A 13,847-nucleotide genomic window follows, 5' to 3' on the forward strand; every position below is an offset into this window, starting at 1 on the left:
GCCACATGTTTCCAGTCTTTTCCCCATATGAAGCTAACCAACTGCAGGCTGTAGCTGCATATTTACTGTTTAGAGTGGTATCAATCTTCTCATCTTACTCTCGACAAAAAAAGTAAAGTGCATAGGGGTGGTGTGGCTGGAAGCAGTGACTTCATGCAGTCTTCTTAGACATAAACCCTTTGTTTTTTGTACAGATATAACAAACTACACGTTACATGCTAAATAATGAGTTTTGCAGTACTGCCAGGCGAATTCTGTTATTTTTTGGCAGAGCCAAGCTAGCTGTTTCCGCCTGTTTGCGGTCTTAATGCTAAGCTAATCAGCTAACTCTCAGCAGGAAAGCAAACAAGCATATTCCCACAAATATCAAACTGTCTGTAAATTGCTTTTCCACACTTATCGTATCACCAGGACGTAGATATTTCGGTGACATTTTATACATTCTTGATAGTAAAATGTCATCATCTAAATAAAGTGTGACCAGCAGCACATAAAAAGAGGATCATTGCAAATCTTGCAGCAGACTGGTCTTCCATTTCCTGAGCTACTGTTCCTTGTTTCCGTGGGAAAGGAGTCAGAGCTATGCGGCACTTTGAATGACCCTGGCCGGACTACGTCTGTGATCATGATGCAAGCTCTAGTGTCCCGTCCTAACCGAGACCTCCAGGCCAAATAATTAATGTGTGATCTGTTGAAGATAAATGCTTTCCCAGAGAAAGTGGGGACATTTAATGCTTCTCTCATTCCACTGGGGTGAGCATGTTTGTGGGCATATGTGACTTCTCTTCATCCAAATGTGTGTTTTCATTCCTTAATTTGCACCACTGCCTAAGACTTTGATTTAGAGGAGTGATAAGCTGTGTGAGATTGCTTCTTCGGACTGTCAAGTGAGCATTTTGTTCCATCTCTGCAGTTGTCCATAGCTTTTAAAAGCTCTCTGCAATGTGTAATGCTCCTGGTATGACGGATCAGGAGACAGCTGTATTATCACACCATCTTTTAAAAAACAATTATTTAATACTGTGCACCACATGCCATCTTTGTAAATTAAAAACACCATATCAATGCCAAGTCGTATTTTTCCTTTTGTTTATCTCGGCTATATCATATTTGAATGTGCTTACTTTTCTTTAAGACTCAAACTATTTTGTTTAATACAGTTGGGAAGTGTACAAACACATGCAGCTTCTTCCAGGAACTGGTGTTACAAAACCTCTGCACAGCATTAATGCACCATCATCAGTGTTCATCTCTAGATACTAAACAGCACATGTTGCTAGGATAAATGTATAAAAAACAAGTGGTGAAGTAATAGGGATGTTCTTCTTTATATACAAAATACAGCAGCTCAGACAATAATGTTTTTGACCAAATAATAATGGCTGCATCAAACATCAAGTTACCCACAAATAAACTGTTGTTTCTTATAATACCCTTAGGAATGACTAGTCATTCTCTTTGTGGCTCCACTCTGAGACAAAGGGAGACTAGATGAGAAGTGACATTGGGTGATTTGGTGGCTCTTTTGGAGGGTCAACTTGACAAAGTGTACACAGCAGCCACTCGCTCCCATGCGACGTAATCTTCGTGTTCAATTTTGCTCTGACAATTTCTAAAAACATTCCCAAGAATGCTTGTTCCTTGGCCTTTTGAAAAATTGGCTTTACTTGGTTTTGTAAACACTCTGCCCAAAAAAACCCACTGTGGGCTTTGAAAGGAGATCTGTACAGGGACAAGCTGGCATACCCGTTGGCAGAAGTCAATAACACTGGCCAGGCCTGACCACTGCTGCCACACAAACCCGAATACACTTAACAGACACACCAGGTCTGCTTTAGGTTTTGTAAAGAACGAAGGAAAGACGAGAGAATGCAGACAGACATACAGATATTGACCTTTTGACATTTAAAACATTGAGATAAAACATTATAAACATTTCTTTTGAAATAAAACAAAACCAACATACAATATCAAATTAACTGAAACTAACCGTCCTGTAGAGGAAACCACTAGGCAAGCAATTCTTTTTTGCTAATGACAATCACATCGTTGAAAAAAAACTTGAACTTTAAACAGAGTCACAAGCCTTGTGTTGTATTGTTGGTCAGTTTTGCTTGGTGAAGATGAAAAATGAAGAGTGCTTCTTCCCTTAATTGTTCCTCTGGGAATAAGGAACTGAAAACACAGAAAAACCTTACACAATTGGGGTGCACAATCAGTCACATAAAAAGTAACGGACATGGCAGAACAGAGAGATGCTAAAGGTGAATATAGAGATGTCTCCATATTTTGTTTATTTAAGTCTCCAGATTTGGGGGGATTCAGACTGCTAAGCATATACATGACTCTGCTACTTACTGCTTGGCTGGTTGTGTGTTATTCAGGAGCGTAGCACAGTATTCTGGGCACTGTAGAAAGGCATTCTCTACGGGCCCCTCCCCGCATGTACAGCTATTTATTCTAGCATCTTTTTTAGGCCATCCTCACATGAGGGCCCAGGGTACTCCTTTCCACCCCCAGTCCGATACCCCTGGTGTTGTCTATCTCCCATTTCACTGTCACTACAGGGATTCACCTCCTACATTCTCTCTAAGATTATTTTTGTGGGCATTTTCGGCCTTTATTTTGATAGGACAGCTGAAGACATGAAAGAGAGGAGGAATGACATGCAGCAAAGGGCCACAGGTCGGTGTCGAACCCGGGCCAAATGCGTCGAGGAGTAAACCTCTATATATGGGAGCACGCTCTACCAACTGAGCTATCCGGGCGCTCCACCTCCTACATTCTCAGTGGCATTACTGTATTTCAGTATTGATTTTCCTGAGAATATATTTTGTGAAATGACAGTCTGTGTTTCTCTGTACTTAGTTATGAATATGTATGTATGGTGCATTTCAAGATGATAAGGTTACTGTAAATACTTGTTTGTCCGTCTTGTTATTATGGTGTACAGTCATGTGTTTGCCCAGGTCTCTTAATCAACCTTTCAAGGGCAACATTTCCAGTAAAAGCCATTTCCACAGACACTCCACAGCTATCATCCACATCACGTCACTGATACGATGTGACTGCATCTGACCCAGGGGTTAGACCTGAGCCGCTGTAACGTCACATGCATGAACAACTAACGGAGAAACCTTTTCAGCCTGCGTCAGCATTTATCAGTTAGAAACATAAGGCTCAATAACAAATCTGTAACGTCAGACTGTTAGAGATTCACCTGTGTACTTGTGTGTTTCTGTAAATATGTGGCTTGAATACCTGGAAAAAGACTAACTACTGTACATGTACTGTAGTTCCACTGTAAATAGGCTCATGTGCCAGTCTGCGTAAGCTTTTGTAAATACTGTATGTCCTTCCTTGTTTCCAGTCTGGCTCACAACTCTCCATAAACCTTATGTCTCAGTAACCCTGCCCTATTTAGAAAATCCTAAGGGAAGTTTGATGAAAGTGATGAATGTGTGTCAATATTTTATATTAGATTTTTTATTTTTTATTAGATGAAATTAGCATTTTAGCTTTGCTTGAAAGTACACTGACTGAATTCTCAAATGCTCAGAGCAGTAAAAAACTTTACTTTTTAATATTTCTTCTTTTAAATAATCTTTTATCAGAGCTTTCCTGATGAAGGGATGAATAGAACAAGCTCAAAATGGCATTCAAATATTATTACCTAACCTATAAGTTGATATGGGGAACACTTCAGCAAGCAGTTGCACACAGAGCAACATTTGCATTTATTTAGAATAAATGTTAAATGTAAGTCTAATTTTCACTCTCCTTTAGGCTCGGGTCTCCAACTCCTGAGGGAAATATCTGGCTCCTTAGTCGCTAAACGCTCCACTATGTTCACCAGCTAATCACTAACTTTAACAGTCTGCTGTTTGGTGCTGATGGTGAGAGTGAACAAAATAGTGAAGTTGCGGCCATTAAACCAAAACAATGAGTTACATTAAAATACCTTTTACAGGGGTCTATGTAAAAGACGCTAAGTAGAGCTGCAAAGTACAGACCGAGACTACAGAGTCTGGTGATAATTCTCTGAGCATTTGTTACCATGAGTGACACCTTTCACATAGGACACGTGGCCATGTGATCCATTGTTAATACTCAAATATTGATTATAACAGCTTAAATATCCATCCTATTGATTGGGGGATTACCAATTCACATTGATACACTGCACAGAATACAAGAAATGTCAAATATAGTCATGTTTATTTTGAATACGTTGGACCATTCTGTGAGATCAGTAGTGATCACACAGCAACCTGTCTCATTATTACATTAATAATACAATCTTAATTAGGAGGCTAACTAACACTAAGTTTTAGAGAGGCAATTTTATATTTAGTCTCCCATCTTTAACATAAATAGGTTGAACAAAATGTTAAAAACACTACAACAGCTCTGTCCCCACAATAAAGCTGAATGAACACGTCTCTTCACAGTTTCTGAGCATTATAACATTCATGAAAGTTGGATATGTTGCAGGCCTGTTGCATTAGACTGCATGTCGTACCTAATTAAAGTAGCAACTAGGTGTATATTGTACTTACAAACTGCGTCACGTAAAACCCGGAATATAAAAAGACATTAGAATGAATATAGCGAGAAGAGCAGTACATGATAGATGTCAATGAAGTTTATTTTGGTGCAGGACATAAAGGAGGTCTGGACACTGTTAGGCTCCAAATACATAGTTTATTCAAGAGAAAAAGAGAAATAACCTATTTATTTATTTTGAGCCTAACAGTGTGCAGACCTTTTTGCTCAGCTGTGAAGTATTTTTCACTTGCACCTGAGATGGGGCACACTGTGTGGTCCCTCTTCTGTATTTTATTTTAGTGACAATAAGCTGTTACTATTGTAACAGCAGTGCTGTGTAAATAAAATGACCTGCAAGATCCTACTGATACTATCATCATTATCATCAAAATGAAGTCAGCCGGGGGTGGGGGGGTTGTGTGTGTGTGTGTGTGTGTGTGTGTGTGTGTGTGTGTGTGTGTGTGTGGGTGGGTGTGGGTGTGGGTGTGGGTGTGTGAAGAGCTTTGGATGAACGTCAGTCTACCCGATGATGGATAGCGTGATCACTAAAAAATGATTGAGCCTTTAAACTGACAGGAACCAGAACAAAGCAGAGCAGCACAGTATGTACATGTGGGAGTTTCCTCTGTACAGAACAGCATGTTTCAACGTTTAATACTGAGGTTGAGAATCTACAGAGCTGACCACAGGAAGGACTAGTCTGATAAAATAGGAGCCTTTGCTTTTAACTGGGAAAGGGAGGTCTGTATTCCTACATTTTCCCGTAATGGGAAATGCTGGGTTGATCTCTGGTATTTGTTACATAACTATTTTTTTTACTCCTTTATTTTGCAAAAAATATTTATATTGAATAGAAGAAATGGCATGACTTTAAAAGTTAGAAATTCTACCATTTACTCTGATTAATGGCAAACAACATATGTTAGTGCTTTAAAAAGTTTAATAGTGGAGCTAAGAGCACCAGTCAGTATATTTGCTATTTCTGTGCAAGAAAACTCTGTGATATGTGGTCTCTGTGATTTCCCACAGTTTACTTACTGCTAAGCAGAGTTGGCTCTATTAGCCGCTCCAGCACACTGAGATGTCGGGAAGGGTGCTGCCATGTTGATATTGTGCAGGAGGTGCCAAGTATTTCAACTGAAATGGTGTTGGTGGAGTTACTGTTACTCACTGTTGGCTTAATGCCCTTGTTGAAATGGAAACAGTTGGCACACAAAGCAGATAACTTTTACATTAATTCCCTAAGCCAAAACTTAAACATCAGGACTTAATGCATAACTTACTCAGATCGATATTTCTACCTGAAAGGAGTTGTTTGACAGTTTAGGAAATGTGCTTAATTGCTTTGTTAGATAAAAAGTAGTCTATATCGACTACATTTCATTTACGAGTTTGTTCCGGTGCCGCCGGAAGTTCCGCCGGATGTCCTTCACCTTCCGCTTTCTTTGTGCTGGCATTCTAAACTCCAGTCAATTTGGGAAACATCCTCCAAGCTAGAACCGACAATCAAATTATATTTATCCTTTTTTTGAGTGAAATTCTCATCATACTCTCAACAGCCATTTTAATTCCAGAGCTCGCCTCTCTACATGCACAAGTTCCACCAAAACAAGTTCCTTCCCGAGACTATTTTGCAGAGGCACCGTTGCTGCGTCCGGCTCTTAGGCGATTGTGAGTGGTTTAAAGTAATGCCAATAAACCAGAGCACGTTTTTCTCCCATCCCGGAATGCTGTGTGGACTAGTCAGACCCTCCTCTGCAGGGCTGTGGAGGAAGGTCTGGCAATGCGAGACTAGATGAAACGATGCCACTCTTGTGTCAGGCTGTAGGTTAGCTTAGCATAAAGACTGCTTTTTATTTAAGTAAAAAGTAGCAATACCACAGTGTAAAAATACGTTACAAGTACAAGTATCAAGTTACTTAATAGTACAGAAGTACATAAGTATTACCAACAAAATATACTTAAAGTTCCAAAAGTAAAAGTACTCATTATGCAGAATGGCACATTCCAGAATAAAGTATACTATATAATTGTATTTTAATTATTAATGTATTGATGTGTAAGCATCACTTTAATGTTGCAGCTGGTAAAGGTGGAGCTAATTTAAACTATAACTAATATACTGCTGGGTAGCCTAATCCATAATAACACATAATTTATTAGGTTATTAGGCCATATTTTGTATTAATAATCTGATTTTGCAAATATGTAATGTTGTCAGATAAATGCAGGTGAGTAAAAAGTACAATATTTGCCTCTGAAATGTATTGGAGTAGAAGTATTAAGTAGTATAAAATGGAACTACTAAAGTAAAGTACAAGTACCTTAAAATTTAACTTAGGTACAGGACTTGAGTAAATGTACTTTCCACCACTGTGTGTAGAGACGTGAGAGTCATATCGCATTACACATTCATCTAACTCTCAGAAAGAAAGGGAATAAGCATATTTCTCAAAATGTATTCAAACTGTTCCTTTAACTCTCACCCCCTTAACTGTACAATCAAATCCCAAAATGTCCAAAGAGATTATCTCACACACATACACACACACACACACACACACACACACACACACACACACACTTACAGGATATACAGTAGTAGTTTCCTTTCTTTCTAGGTGTTATTTGCTCCACAGCTCCACTGACTGGTTGTTTCAATTACAAATAATGTCCCCCAGCAGAAATGCACATACTGTAATAAGAAGGCTGACGTTACACTTAGTCTCTCTCAAATTGCTTTTGTGAAAAAAAAGCTGACATACAGTTGGCTGGCGATAAAAGCCCAGCCTGGTGCAAAAACAAGACCTCACAGATTGTACTCTGTGCTTTCTGTAATTTATGTAGAGGTCATTGTCAGCGGCTCCACTCTGTGTGTGGGTGTGTGTGAATTTCAGGCAATGACAAGTTTGCGCAGTTTAAGTGAGATTCAGAGAGGAAGAGTATGTTGTAATGATCGAGATTTTTATCAGGGTGTAGCATTGACTAGCCTAGAGATAGTGAGCTGAGCTCCCGTGGGTGGCCATGAAATGTTCTCCTCTGTGCCGGACAAGGAAGTTCTTTACATGAGAGGGAGACATAACCGGGCGAAGAATGTTTATTTAACAACGGTAACTTTAAAGTTTAGTCATCAGAATCTGTGTCCTTTAAAGATCAAGACAAACAGGCAATCAGGGAGAGGATGTAGTGGTAATAACATATATCCGGTGTGTTATCATATGGTTGATTCAACTCAGGTTGACTTAAGTTGTTTATAGTGAGATCATGTTTCAAGTGTATATTTTGAAACTAAGTACATACTTAAGCACAAATTTGAGGTACTTTACTTGAGTTTGTTTTTATTTCAGGCCACTTTATACTTTGACTCCACTACAGCCAAATACTGTACTTTTTATTCCACTTCCTTTATTTGAAAGCTATAGTTACTAGTTACTTTACAAATTATTTTAATACAATATATTAGTTTATAAAATATGGCACAACCACATCAGTAAAGTGCAATTTACACATGAATTGTATTAGCAATAATAATCTAATATAAAAATATTATAATACTCACAGAAAACATTTGTCTGCATAATTGAGTATTTTCACCTTTTTTATTTGAAGTGCATTTTGTTGATAATACTTTTTATAATATTTTCAATGCATGACTTTTATTTGTAATGGATTCATTTTGCAGTGTGGTATTGCTACGTTTACTTAAGTTAAGAATCTGAATACTTCTTCCACCAATGCTTGATTTTAAGTATGAGAACAACATTTTCAAAATGCAGGATATGAACTAATTCATTGTCATTCTTTAGAGATAAAGAGGACATAATACTCTTTACTAAAGGGCCAACGTGCCAGCAACATAATACTTTCTATAAAAGTGCAATAAGAATATAAATATAGAATAACATAGTGGCAGCATTACAGTAAAGCAAATGCTAAACAATAACGGAAGCCATAACTTCTTTATAAAAATGGAAACTGCAACAACTTATAGAAAGTCATTTTTATGCTTGTCATTGTATCACCACAAGAGGGAGCTGTCAGTCTAATTATGGTAAAGCCCTCTCCTGCACTCTGCAAGATACTAAACAGTTGCCTATGTGGTCTAAACTAAAAACAATCTCCTATAGTTTAAAAAAAAGATGACATTATGAAACACAACTCCTTTTTTTTTTTCTTTCTTCTGTGTCATCCTATAATTTCTCAGCAATTTTGCGCCACTCTGCCACACTGCAATGCATGCATTTTCCTTGAAGTTGAAAAACCTCTGTGGCATGTGGATATTGCTCTGCTCCTTAAATCAGAGCTAATGCCTCCTGGGATCTTACCAAAAAGCCTTTTCACCTACAGCCAATGATACTTTTCTCAGTCTTGATAGGAGATCAATTAGTAAATTGCAGATTAGAGGGTCATGGAGGGAGGCTTTTGACTTTGCAGTAACCCTGTCTCTCCTCCCCTGTGTGTGCCAGCCTAAAAAATATGACTTTATCCAGAACAGTAAAAAAAAAAAATGTAAGTGTCAGAACAGCATGTACTGAATCCTAAACAGATATAGGGGCTATGTCTGTATGGTGAGAACAATCTGTTCTTATCACATGTATTAACTCAAAAGCGTTAAGTAATTTTCCTTTTCTGCCAACGGTATAAGTAACACATGACCAAAGGTCTACTACAGCAATGCGAGCAGCCCTGTGAGGCTTTGGGCACAGCTGTGCTTTGAACTAAATGCTAATATCAGCATGCTAACATGCTAACAATGACAATGCTAACATCCTGATGTTTAGCAGGTATAATGTTTACCATGTTCACCAGCTTAGTTCAGTGTGGGTGCATGCTAATTAACAAGAAAAGCTGAGGCTGATGGGAATGTTATTAGTTTTGCAAGTATTTGTTCATTTGACAGTTTTTTTTCACTGACCTGATGATGGCCCCAGTTGAAATGTCAATGGATTATCAATGTTATTACATCCTGAAGGGGGGGAATGAATGTCTGTACCAAAATGTGTGCCAGTCTATGATGAATGATGGACTGGATAGTCTACTTGAAAATGTTGACATTGCTGGTGGTGTTAAAAGTCTGGGGATCATCAAAGTCATATGATTCATCCTCCAGTAAAACACAGATATCTGTGCTCTGTATTTCATGGCAATCCGTCCAATATTTGTTGAGATATTTCAGTCTGGACCTAAGAGGTCGACTGACGGACAGACCGACTTTGTCATCCTGATAATCTTCAGTTAGCCAACAAGTTAGCCAGTCTGAGGGCAGTAATATTCCATGCACAGCAGTCATCTGAAACAGACACAACAGGGTTCAGCTGGTTCAGACACACACACACACACACACACACACACACACACACACACACTAAGTTAGCTTGACTTTGTGAGCCATGTCCTGAAAAACAGGTCAGAACCTTTTTTTTGCCTGGCATTTTCAAGTAATTCGCCTGGACAGGATAAAGTCTGACAATAATAGAAAGGTGAATCCCAGTACTCATATACAGAATACTGTATGTATAGGCTACTGTACTGAGTGTCATGACTGAGCATGTAAAACTCTGTGTGCTCATGTGAACTGATTGATTGAACTCTGTGCCTCTCCATTTCTGTCTCTCTCAGTCATGTTCAGACACCCACGCACTAACACACACACACACACACACACACACACACACACACACACACACACACACACAATGGGGTGACACATAGGTGTTGTCAGCTCAGCAGGGTGTAGGCTGGCCCAGAGAAATACCACAGAGACTCCAGGCAGGGCAGAGCGAGGGACTCCTCAATGATGGAGTGTAGTCTGTGCACCTGTGCTTTCCTCTCCATGTTAATATTTAGACCTTGTGTTTGCTTCATGACCTATATTCATTAATTAATGCAACTACAGTTCTGTAGAAAAACAGTTTTTCCTTCAGTTACTTTTCAGTACTAGAACCACACAGTGTGTATATTCTAGTTATAATCCACCTCATTTGATCTCTCAAGATACACTTCACTTTCTTGTTCTCTCTTGCACACACACATACTTATTCCAACAAGTCGCTCTATTTTGTAAGTTTTGTGAGGAGGTATAATTTAAACAAAGTATATAAATATATGATCTTTTGTATTTAAGTTAAGATGACATTTCTTTTGGTATGTGAAATCGTAATCTGCAATGTAAGAAATAACTATATAAATAATAATATATATATATAATAAAAATAACTGTAAAATGCACTTATGTGCCATTATGAACATTTAGTGCCATCTCTGCACAGGAGGAGCCAGTGACATGCAGCCAGTGAAAAGATGTATTACCCACAAATCCACTCTCTCTCACCATGGCAATAAAGTCTTCATTGTGGCCCCATGCCAAGTCAGGACAGATGGCTGTCTCCATGCCAACAAATAATGAAAAGAAACCCTGTCATATCAGATGTTTGTCATTAATACGTATGATTTAGGGATAGCTTGTGCTTCACTTACAGCAAGTACAAGTCCTGTAAAACAAACAGTAAGCGAGAACATTTCCAAGAACAATCAGAATATTTTAAAGTTAGAACGAACATTAAACAGTAAAACAATGAGGGAGATACAAAGACTAAAACCAGAACAGGTTAAAAACCGTTAAATTTAAGAAACTAACATGATACCCTGAATACATGTTGTCAAACGTAAGGAGTCCACTATAACCCTGTTAGCAGGTATTGATGAAAATACAAAGGATCTTAAATTGACACCACAGATGAGGCAGGTGTGAATGAGGTCCTACCAATTTCAACAGTGACATTTCTAACACAAAAGTCGACTTTTCCAAACTGTCAATAGAAATTGAGCAGTGGACAGTATCAAAACTGACTAGAGTTGACAGAAAGCAGTCACTTTGATGAGTGGAGTTTCAGTGCTATGAAAGGAACGAAAGCTACTTTAAGCAGTAGACAAAAGCAAAAAAAGGACTAGCACTGACTTAGTATCCACACTATATTTGTACTTTGATAACACTAAAGTTACTTAATCAGACGTGCTTCAAAACACGACTACCAATGTGTGTCACATTAGGATGGATTTGGCAGCAGTTGCGAGCAGCACTTTGATATATAAATTTTCAAAGCAACATGAGTGAACAAAGAGAGCATGGACAGAGAAGGTGCATTGTTCAAAAAAAAAAGCTGCAAGATTATTTGATATGAAAAGGACATCAATATTGAAAATCAGGCCAAATAATCAATGTAAAAAGACGTGTAGTGTATTGGGGGATGAAAATGATTATGTTTGATTAAACCTATTTTAATATCGGTAAAATCACTTTTCATTACGTAAGTGTTTACATCATTATGTCCTAGCAAATACTTCTTTCTCGTTTCTCTTGTATCTTTTGTTTCTTTACTGAATATATCTCTCTGGTTTCCAGACTCACCCAGTGCATTATTCAATGTATCTCACTTCTTTGTTGTTTTTTTTACAAGTGACCTGAGGCATCACAGGATTTGATGTTTTGTAAGACCCATAAGGGTTTAAGGTTTTTGAATTATTAAAATCCTTTCATTTCATTTTTTTTTTTTTTTTTAACTGCCTGTCTGGACACAGACACAAATGCATGTGCGCAAACAAAATCCTACAGCGATCTTATCCATCAACCCTCCTCCACACATTCATCCCCTCCTTTGCCTGTGTCTGGGAGACTTTGGGTGGCAGCCTGTTGTATTTTTAATGCCTTCCTTCTTTCCCAGCTGTGTATGATGAATGTTTGATTTGCCCTCCCATGGCCTTAGGAGAAGATGACCAATCCCAACAGGCCACAAAGGCCCTGAAATATTCACATCCAGGAGCTGTTGAGTGGACTCCTGTCCCCGGTAGCCTTGTTAAAGTCAATAATGCACCTGCAGTGAGATGAGACCGAATCACATCAATGAGGCTTGCTAGAGGGAAATCCAGCATGAAAGTGTGTGTGTGTGTGTGTGTGTGTGTGTGTGTGTGTGTGTGTGTGTGTGTGTGCGTGCGTGTGTGTGTGTGTGTGTGTGTGCGTGTGTGTGTGTGCGTGTGCGTGTGTGTGTGCGTGCGTGTGTGTGTGCGTGCGTGTGTGTGTGTGTGCGTGTGTGTGTGTGTGCGTGTGTGTGTGTGTGTGTGTGTGTGCGTGTGTGTGTGCGTCCTTTTGTTCATCCTGTGCTGTCAAATTTGTGACGTTTGTTCTTGCAACAGTCGGCTACGGTTCTTGTCTGCTTTCACAAAGGGCCACATTTTAGCTGCTTATTCAGAATATCCTCCTGGGAGGCATCTTTTATGTTTACATCATGAGATAAAATGGCATATTATTTCCTACCAACAACATTTAACATCTATGCATGCCATACATAGGCTACACATACACACTGTTCCCCCTCTGATTTATTATTTCTTTCATACGAAAACTTGATAGATGGAAACTTTCCACAATCAAAGAGGTTTTCTTTTTTCAAGTGAAGCTCTTGAAACTCTTAAGACTGTGAAGGACCAAGCTGAGTGAGATTAAAGTTGAATACTGTGATCAGACACATAGTACGCTTGGGTACTTGTTGGGTAGGAAGCTCAACACTTTATGCATATAAGTGCATAAAGACAAACATCATGTGTGGACAGTGCTCGGGTCAACTTCTAATATTGTATTACATTTGATTTGCTGTGTAGATAGTACTCTAACTAAAATTAAATTAGATTTAATAAATCTTTATAGGCGCTGACCATTTCTTGTCATCTCTGGACTTGTTTTTCTACTATGAACTCTAATAAAGGCATTCAACATTATTTTATTTTCCTTTATTTTATGCAACTACTGCTACTTTTTAATGAAATAATTACCTTTTTGTAACACAATGGCACTTACTGTATGTACATAACCTTACAGTGAAACAGTATCTCCCAGAATTAGACTAAACCTCTTAACCTTTGTGTCCATCTTGTTAAAATAAAGCAATCATCACACCAGAGCATTCAGCTGCACACAGAGAATAAACCTCTGGGATCATACTTACAGGAGCAGGACCTCTGCAAAATATGTCCACAGAAAACTGAGCTTTAATCCTTTTTAAAACCAAACAAACACTAATGAAATAGAAAAATAGCACTAAAAGGGTCACTTCAACGATTTAGTATTGGACTGCCCTGACATCCAGGGACGTGTAAGAGACAAATTGCATATCACGTATAGCTTTATGCAGAAGACAACATCAATACAAAAAGAATAAGCCAACAAACACAGTTTTTTGCATGCAGAATCAAGGCAGCAAGTCTTGTTTAAAGTGGTTTTCAGCTGTCAGCATGTCTCACAGCCC

This window comes from Sander lucioperca, chromosome 14 (assembly GCF_008315115.2).
Source record: "Sander lucioperca isolate FBNREF2018 chromosome 14, SLUC_FBN_1.2, whole genome shotgun sequence".
NCBI classification, from domain to species: Eukaryota; Metazoa; Chordata; class Actinopteri; order Perciformes; family Percidae; genus Sander; species Sander lucioperca.